This window comes from Atractosteus spatula, chromosome 10, assembly GCF_055471065.1.
Source record: "Atractosteus spatula isolate fAtrSpa1 chromosome 10, fAtrSpa1.hap1, whole genome shotgun sequence".
Lineage (NCBI taxonomy): Eukaryota > Metazoa > Chordata > Actinopteri > Semionotiformes > Lepisosteidae > Atractosteus > Atractosteus spatula.
The window spans coordinates 13,755,741-13,765,076 of NC_142715.1; the positions used below are offsets into that span (position 1 = coordinate 13,755,741).

At 38.8% G+C, this 9,336-nt stretch overlaps 1 non-coding gene across 1 annotated transcript; it reads right to left on the reverse strand.

Moving 5' to 3' along the window:
* Nucleotides 1-8,736: 8,736 nt before the first annotated feature.
* On the reverse strand, nt 8,737-8,830 carry trnai-uau (transfer RNA isoleucine (anticodon UAU)). Its single transcript has 2 exons — nt 8,793-8,830; nt 8,737-8,772 (listed from the first exon to the last, which is right to left on the reverse strand). It is a non-coding gene; the product is annotated as a tRNA-Ile (tRNA).
* Between the last annotated feature and the right edge of the window lie 506 nt (nt 8,831-9,336).

Sequence of the window (9,336 nt, forward strand, 5' to 3'; positions counted from 1 at the left end):
ATTCCCAACACAGTGCCAGCCTTCTTTATGAGTTTATTGAGCCTATTTGCATCTTTTGTCATGATGCTGCTGCCCCAGCACACAACAGCGTAGAAGATGGCCGCCGCCACCACTGATTCATAAAAAATGTGTAGCAGTGTTCCACACACACCAAAGGACCTGAGTCTCCTAAGAAAATAGAGTCGGCTCTGACCTTTCTTGTACAGGGCGTCAGTGTTACCAGACCACTCCAGCTTATCATCCAGGTGTACCCCTAAGTACTTGTAGGAATGTACGCCCTCTATGTCCTCACCTTGGATGGAAACAGGGTTCAGCGGAGACTTATTCCTTTGAAAGTTGAAGATCATTTCTTTGGTCTTGCTGGTGTTAAGCTGGAGATGGTTAAGATGACACCACTCCAGAAAATTGGTAATCAAATTTTGCTTCTGTCTGAGTGTGAGTCTGAGCTGTGAATCTGACTGAGAAGAGAATAATGATTTGTTATTCTGCCTCTGAGGATTTTTCTTCTTTGCCAACTGGTGTTACATCCCCTTCAGATACTCTGCACAGACTGCCAGAGAGAGATGGACAGATACGAGCACACGCAGCGAGAGAGATATACTTCTTCATTAACTTTGAAGCAAGTGTTCATTTCTTTTCTGGAACAAGTTGTTTCTGAATTTCAAGAAAGTCATACAACTTCTGAAAGATAAAATACAAATCTTGCTTATCCGGACAGAAGAAATATTGCAAAAAAAAACAACAAATGCCAGTGATTTTTTCTCCTTTTAAAGAAAAGTGGAGAAAAACAACAGCAGTTCATCTCCGTCGGCTTGATTTAGCTTAATACAAGTATTCACTTCTTTTTTTCTGAAAATTACAGCCTGCGAAAGATTAAATACAGTTCTTGGTTATTCTTCGTCAGTGCAGAAGAAATACTGCGGGCTGGCAGGAAAATGCCAGTATTTTATTTCCTTTAACTACAAACGTGAATGGTGAAAAGCAACGGGGGTGTCTCTCTGTGCAGCTGTTAAACAAAGAGCTGGCGATTCAAGCCCACTCAGGGATGCGCTTCAGATTGTTCTGATGTAAACATAATCTCCGTTAACAATTAATGGGATTTCTTCGCAACACGTTAACCCTCTTGAACTTTGCAGGAAATGTGTGTGTTTTACTCGTGTGGAACTACAAGTAAAAAATTAAGTACCTAAGTCAATGTCCAAGAAAACCATTTTCACGTGAGGAATTGTAGCTTTAACTGGCTGTCGGGAGAATTCATTTATACTACGCAAAAATATTTTAAAACTAGATCACAGATTTGTTGGAGAATTTGACAATCCTTGACAATCTGGGTTATGTACCCAGTATGCTTCCGCTGCGCCACTCTGCTGATTCAACACGACTGCTCTTTCTTTGCTTTCTAAAAGTGCGCCCGAGATGAAATGTCTCAACGGTAAACGCGGACGTCACTTTGAGCACTTGGTCTTTTGTAGTACAAATCATCACACGCTGCTCTACATGGGCGTGTCTTCAGGATCGTTGAGAACCAAAGCTTCCGCTTTCCGAGGCTACTGATTCTTTCGTCGTTAATTCCCAAATCTTCAATGAGAATCAGTGAAATGAAAACCAAACACATGCACACACTCGCGTCCTAGCGTGAAAGAAAAATGATGGAAGCATTTGAGAAATAGCAAGTGATTGCTACCCCCACACAGTTTATAAGACTGAAAATGATGCAGGAAGGACAGCAAAGTTCTAAAAGCATCGGTTGAAAAGCATCTACATAAGATGACAATTTCTCATAAGTAAAATCTTCAGCTTTAAAAGATTGTCATCCATATTTTTTTGTTTTACTCTTTTTCACATAACACGTTTTCGATAAATAAACTGTCTTGTAATGAAGGCTGCATTAGAAAATGCGTATCTAGCTTTGTTCAATTAAATCGGGACATTTGCCAGTCTCAAATTGATCACTCTTTGCAGGAACACTACGGAAACCTGCAGATGTTCGTTGGGAGAAGTGACTCCTGCAAAAAGTGTAAATCGTTGAGAAAAGGACTCCTCTCGCGAATATATTTCCAATTTCTAAAGAGCCGATTTTCTCGATTTTCGCCATTTTTTATTATTTTTTTCCGGTTCAGATATTGATCACGTTCGAAAGATGATTTTCAAAATGGACGTGTTACCTGCAAAGTCACCGTGAAACTGTTAATGGCAAAAAGATTCATAATATTTATTTTCTTAGAATACCAATGTAATTTTTTAGCATTCTTTCAAACAATTTCTTTATAGCTAAAATAACAAATTCATTCCATTCCATCTTATATGTGTTTAATATAGTCTAAAATATTTTCATTTGTATGAAATCAAACTGAAACGTTGCCACTCTGTGGTCAACATAAGATACATATTTCCCCAGATCCTCCTCATTTGTATCTTCCTAGACACAATTCCACAGACACACACAATTATACAGCCACACATACAATTGATGACGACTTGCCTTCATATGTGTCAAGACTGTAGTAAATGTGTTACACTTTTTTGCATATAAGTAATGATATTAAAATATTTTTAGTCTGAATAATGGACAGTTTATTTACAAACCTTTTTTTCTTGGTTTCCTACAACCTATTGAGATATAGTGTGAGACAGATAGCTGTATCTACGGAAGAGTAAACTTTTCATTTTAGAGGATGAAATAGTTTGACGTAGTTAGGAGTAATTAAAGGAATTAAAATATAGAATCTAACCACATTCACAAGAAGTAAGAAGTAGAAGAAGAAAATGGCAGTTTATTGAAATTAATTTACTAGGTGAAACACATACTGTAAGTAATTACTAAAATACTGTTTTCTTGTTCCCAGGAAAACTCCTCTGTGATGAGCTGCAGTCTGAATATGATGATGTGGAGAACAATGAGAATGATCCCATCTCAGGTGAGGGCTGTGGAAGCCATGGGGAGCTCACAGTGGGCGTGGGAGGTTCAGCAGGTCTTCAGATAGTTCACAGGGAACCATTCCAAAGTCAACTAGACCCAGGACCAGACCTTAACTGTGGTTCAGCTGCCAGGGGGTCTTCAGGGTTTAATCCCAGCACATTGAGAAAGAGGGTTTCTTACAGTGGGTCTGACTCAGTCTCTGGAGTCCCATCTGGAATCCCTGCTAAGAAACAATACATTTCTGAATAAACATCTATTATTCTATTAGTGTTTCCTATTCATATATTCTGTTTTCTATAGAGTTTATAACAGAAGTTTGGAAGAAAGATTTTATCCTAATCTCACTTGCTGTTCTTCTAAATTTAAATGTACCTATTGGGATGTTTTCACAATTAAACAATTACACAAATACAGCAGGGAATACCTGAGCATTTGAAAACCCTGGTAGGCATGTGTAACAATACTTATACTCATCCGAAATAGGGGATTAAACACAACAAATGTGTCATCATGGATAAAGTCAGAGAGCTCTCTGAAGAGTGCATATGAGGTTATTCACCAATCTCCCCTCAGAAGTGCCAGATGCTAACAGTCTATTATAGGAGGTGTTCCGTAAGTGTAATCCCTGACAAGGGAGGATTTACAAAATATTACATGGATGTAAATAAATATGATTTCTACTGGACTTTATGTACAGTACTATAGAAATTACATTATAACATTTTTAGATGTTTTTAAGCGAGACACATGATCTAAGACATACATCTGTTTTTGATGATTCTGTTTCTGTTTCATGGGGGATATGAAAAAATCTGGAGGGCACATATTCTGTATTTTTTAATTTTCTATTCTTGCCATGACATACTTCTGGGACTTTTTACATTAAGGGCTACTAGGTCTGAAGCAATGTACCCAGATATCAGAAGCTAGTTACTAGTGATTTTTTGGAATAAACTTTTGTATTCCAAAATGTGTACACTCTAAACAAAAGGCGAACATAGCTATAATTTCCTATATATCCTTTCAGTAAATAATTAATAATTATTAAATTCTAGTATTGACTTCTTTCACTAACATTTTCACATAATGGCAAGAATGCCCATTGCAAGTTTCTCAGTGTTGATTGTGCCACATGTATTTTGTCTCTTGACAGATGCTTCACACAATTTATATCTTTTCCACAACCTTGTTTCTTTGAGGGAGATCTTGAGGGTCTGTTTCTGTATGAAATACTCTGTTTTCTGTACCCTGTTCACCTCTTCTGCTGACTGTGTGTCTCTGGCAGGTGTCTCTGCCATTTCTCTGCATATTTGTTGTAGCCGAAGGAACTGTGAAACTGTGAATCGTCGTCGTCGATTATGCAGCGACGACATCGACTTCGAGAACCAAGCCCTCAAAATGTACTCATTTTTCATCAACAGAGGATACCCCAGCAGTGTGATTGACAGGGCCCTTGCCCGAGCCAAAAACACCCCCCGGACCATCAACCCGATCAGGAGCTCCCGCCGTAACAATCGCATTCCTTTGGTGCTTCCTTACCACCCTAACACACTTCCTATCCCCAGGACCATTAACCACAACTTTTCCATCCTACAGGATGATCCCTCCATTGGGGCCCTCTTTTCTGATCGCCCTATCATCTCATATCGCCGACCACCTAATCTGCGTAACCTCCTTGTTCACAGCTCCCTTGACCGCCCTCAACAACCATCCACACCAGGCACTTTCCCTTGCAACAGAGCTCGCTGTATCACCTGCAAATACACAGCCACCACCACACTCATTCAAGGCCCCTCAGGACAATTCCGGATCACCCAGACAGCATCTTGTACCTCCAACAACCTTATTTACTGTATCTCTTGCAGTAAATGCCCAGCCATCTACATTGGAGAAACAGGAAGGAGACTCGGAGACCGTTTCAGAGAACACGTCAGGGCTGTAAAGATTAAAGATCTCTCCAAGCCCATTGTTTCTCATTTCACCTCTGACGGCCACGACCACTCTAATCTCTCCGTCTGTGTTCTCAAAGACGGTTTTCCGAACTCATACATCAGAAAGACCACCGAAACTAAAATTATTCTGCAGCTAGGATCACACCTTCTCCCTTCCCTTAACGACAGACTACTGTTCTTTTAAATTTTCTCCATTCATTGGAAGTTTCATTTCACACCTCTCTGCACCCATTCTGACTTCACACCTCTTGATTGGCCTCTCTTTCTGTCCCCTGCTCCCGCCTCTCACTCCTCCTCCCTCCCAACCTTTGTTCTCCCGTTACTTTACCTTTGCCTACTGCCCTGTCTCTCTCACACCTGAAGAAGGCTCCACGGCCGAAACGTTGTGTTCTCTTTCTTCTTTTTTTCAGCATGGAATAAACCTATTACTTGTTCCTTTGCAGCCTACGCATGCTGACGCAGCTACCCACCTGAACTACTACTGTATATGTTGTTGTTTTTTGTGCTGAATGATTTTTTTTTAAAATCTTAATTACTCGGATAAGACAATAAGACTAGTGTTGATAAGATGATTGTTGAGCAGGCATCTGAATACACAGAATGAAAGTTTCATTCCTCCTCAGTGGCTTTTCTGGTTCTCCTTTTAGTTTAATTTAGCTTTTTATATTTGCAGAGGAAATGTTTAATATGTTGTTAATCTGATTTATTTACTACCCATTGAATGTACTGTATCACTTTGAATTAACCTTTTAAATAAAGCTTTACTTTTCATTGATCTGGTAAAAGTCATTTTCCTGTTCAGTAATAAAATAGTGAAAATGACAGTAGAATCTTGCACAACAATGTATCAATCTAAGATTGTTATCCTCTCTAGCAATTTAGAATGATGTTTTAGAGTAGTACAGCTGTGAGCTTTTGAAAGGACGTACATTGTGTTTCCACATCATACTTCCTGATACAAATAATGTTTCCATGATGATAGAACTTCACAGATCCAGCAGCTTGGTAAAGAAGTATATTAATACTGTAGCCAGATGATGAATATCAAGGTATTGAGTGCTCAGTGCTTTGGGTTTAACTTCCCTGGCTGAAGAAAGCATAGTGCTGGTAAGAGATCAGTGTCTTCACATCCCCTCTCCAGGGAGAAAATCCTGCAGCAGTGGTGTTGCGGTGGAGGGAGGGGATAGAAAAGAGGTGCGCAGCACCCTCTGTAGCCAGAGAGCTGTTATTAGCAGGGAAGCAGAAGTATGAGGTTAGAATTTGACCTCCACCTAAACTTATCTGAATAACATTATATACAGATGCAGCCACTCAGAACACACAGTTTTTCTTCCAGTAAAAGTTGTGTGGTGCCTTATGCAATTCACTGGCCAAAGGCGATCAATAGGTTGCACTTAAATGTTAGTGAAACATTTAATTAATTAATTCTGTTTCTCTACTGTGCATGTTTGAATCTACTTAATATTGAATATTAATATGGAATTTTACAACTAAGGCTAAATTTTGGTAGCTGAAAATAAAAACAGAAGTACTATATAGCACAATTTTGTTTTGATTTGAACCAATGTTTGCATCTCAATAATCCATTCATCCTTGAAAGAAGCAAAGGCAGATGTGTTTTGAATCTCACAATGATCCTGTTCTCAATCCAAAAGAAAGGTTTAATGTGATCCCACTAGAAAAAAAGTCAATTTCCATCTGAAATGATGTCCCTTCAAACAATTTGTAATATCTCTAGAAGTTTATACAGTAGAAGCCTGGTTAATTGCTTAAATTTAAACTAATCAGGACTATGGGAATGAGATTTGATTTTGAACTGGGATTTAAATAAATAGGAACACTGCACTCCATTGTGCTTTTTGTATGACAAAAGGTGGGATTCCTGTGTTTTTGATAACTCAGTTGTTAGAGCGGAGGAATATAGTGGGAACAGTGAGGAATCCTTCGGTCTCTGGTTTGAATCTGGCTGGAAGAAAGGTGTTTTTTATTTTCTTTAATCAAAAAGTGAAAATTTGTCATTCACTTAGACGTCCAACGAAAGCTGAGTGAAAGGTGAAGAGCCTCCTGTTCTGAATTCTCCTCACGTTTTCTGGGCTTGTAGACTCCTCACTCTTCCTAAAAGTGCTGCAGATAAAGGTAGTTGTCGGGAGTTCAGTTCAGTGGTAGAGCACATGCCACTCATGTATGAGGCTGTTTCCATTCAGCGGGGTCATCACCCTGGATTTCTTCCTAAACGCGATATCTTTCCTTACTCGTGTGTGAATTTCAGCGCGACACATACACATTTATCTGTTTTATAGAGATTCTATTTTAAATCAGTTAAAACGAAAGAAGCACTAATTAAATACATGTAGAAAACACATCTATCTAATTGACAAAAAGGGGCGATGTATTAGTAGTAGTGGAGCTGAGCTCTCAGTAGTGCAGTTGATGTTGTTAAATCACTTATTATGTTTTTAAACCACTATACTAAGCACTGGCATGGTGGTGTGTGCAATCCTACCCAACCTTTCTATCGACTGTATGAGTCTCCTGTTCCATCTCCAAATCTTTCCACACATTTTGCCTGTTTCACCACCGTTATCATTAGACTATAGCCACTAATACGAGAATACTGTTCTGAAAGACTGTCTTAAATAATAATGTTGAAAAGGGTAATGATAACAGTTTCTTCATTAAGGTAACCATACATTTGCCTGTATAGTACAACTTATTATCTGTATCTCCAAATCCCCAATATTTTCTCATGAGAAACAGAAGTGTAGAGTCAAATCAAATTAAATAATACAACAAATCTATTCAATTAACACCCAGATGTAACAGAACTCATTTAAGACTTACACCCCTTTAAATATGTATTTCCTTAATTTCAGTTCTCTCCACCGGGATACCTGGAAATTCACAAAAGCATAATACAGCTACTAAAGTACTAATGTTAAAGATAACATTAAACTTTATTATTTAGATATCACGCTTTTATTAATAAAATATGTATTGATAAAATTCCTTGTGAATAATTGTAGTGTCTGGAAAGCAATTTTAGTTAAATATAAAAATAATTTTCAAACAAGTGGTGCATCAGTTCATTACTTAAGGACGATATTATTTCCACTACATTCAGGACAGTTCCAATGTAATCTATTGTTCCGCTTAGTCTGCTACTTCAGTAACATCTAATGGGCAGCAGCTGTTATTTTAGGTTTGTTGCAATTGAGAACAGGTTCAGTACAGAGCTGCTGACAAATTTCAGAGGCCAAGTTTGTTGCAACTGACCCGTTGTAGCTACCAATCAGCAACAAGGAGAAACAAACATCAGTTTTGCCTTTTTTTAAAAAAAAAGAGAAACAGACTAGTAGTTATTGAGGTCATTTCAGGTACAATGTAAGAACTAAAGTTAACTAGTCCCACAGTAATGCGTGGGGTCCTATTAACAGAAAAAAAATAGTTGTAACCCAAAAACACAACAAACACAAAATGAGAAGTCTTCCGGGAACCTAGGTAAATCCCTGTAGTTGTCTAACAACTATAAAAAAACAACCAAACGCAACAACTTCAAAAGAAAAAGAACATTTAAAAACAAATCTGGGGAACAACAAAAACAGAATCTAATGCAAGAGCTTTATTAAGTCTTCAGTGCTCCACTCACCTCAGTAGACCTCTCTCATATATTTGTGTGCAGGTCAACTGGAGGTACACATTCCATGCTGAAAAGAGAAGGAAACACAATGTTTCAGCTGTGGAGCCTTCTTTGATTGTGACTCGAAATAAACCTTTACCTTTACTTGTTCGTTTGATGTTAATTTATCTCCATCAAATACCTAAGAGTATCTAAACTCGACAGTTGCTTTGAGTAGCTAAAGACACTGCGCCAGGTGAGGCTTGAACTCACAACCTCGACATGACTCCGCTGTGCACTGCTGTATAAGTACCGCGCGCTGACCGATTGCGCCACTGGAGCTGTGCTCCTCATACAGACTGACGCTGCAGAAACAAAGGGTGAAAACGGTTTCGGTTGTGGATCCATCTCCTCATGGGGAAAAGCAACAGTAAAATAGCAAGGAAAATACAAGAAAAGAAACTGAAAGAATTGTGCTAACAGCAAAGAGGGACGGAGGGAGGTGGTCGGACAAGTAAATCAACCCGGCGGATTATTTGTAGGGACATTTTTGAGTCAATCAGCACACGGATCTCTTCATGTGCCTTAAGCTGTGCAGTTTGTATTTTCGATGTCGATAGGTTTCTTCAGAAGTCCAGTAAATTGACAATAATGGAGAACTAGCTGACGCACCCCGTCGTGAAGACCCTCTGTAAGGTGATTGCACGTTTCATTTTCAAGTCGCCTCCTTTACACGCAATTGCAGCCCCGACAATGAGAGAAAGCATGAGAAATGGCTTCAATTTCAATGTGAATCGCAGTACAGGCTCGATGGCTTCACATCTTCCATCGATCACATAAAATTGCAG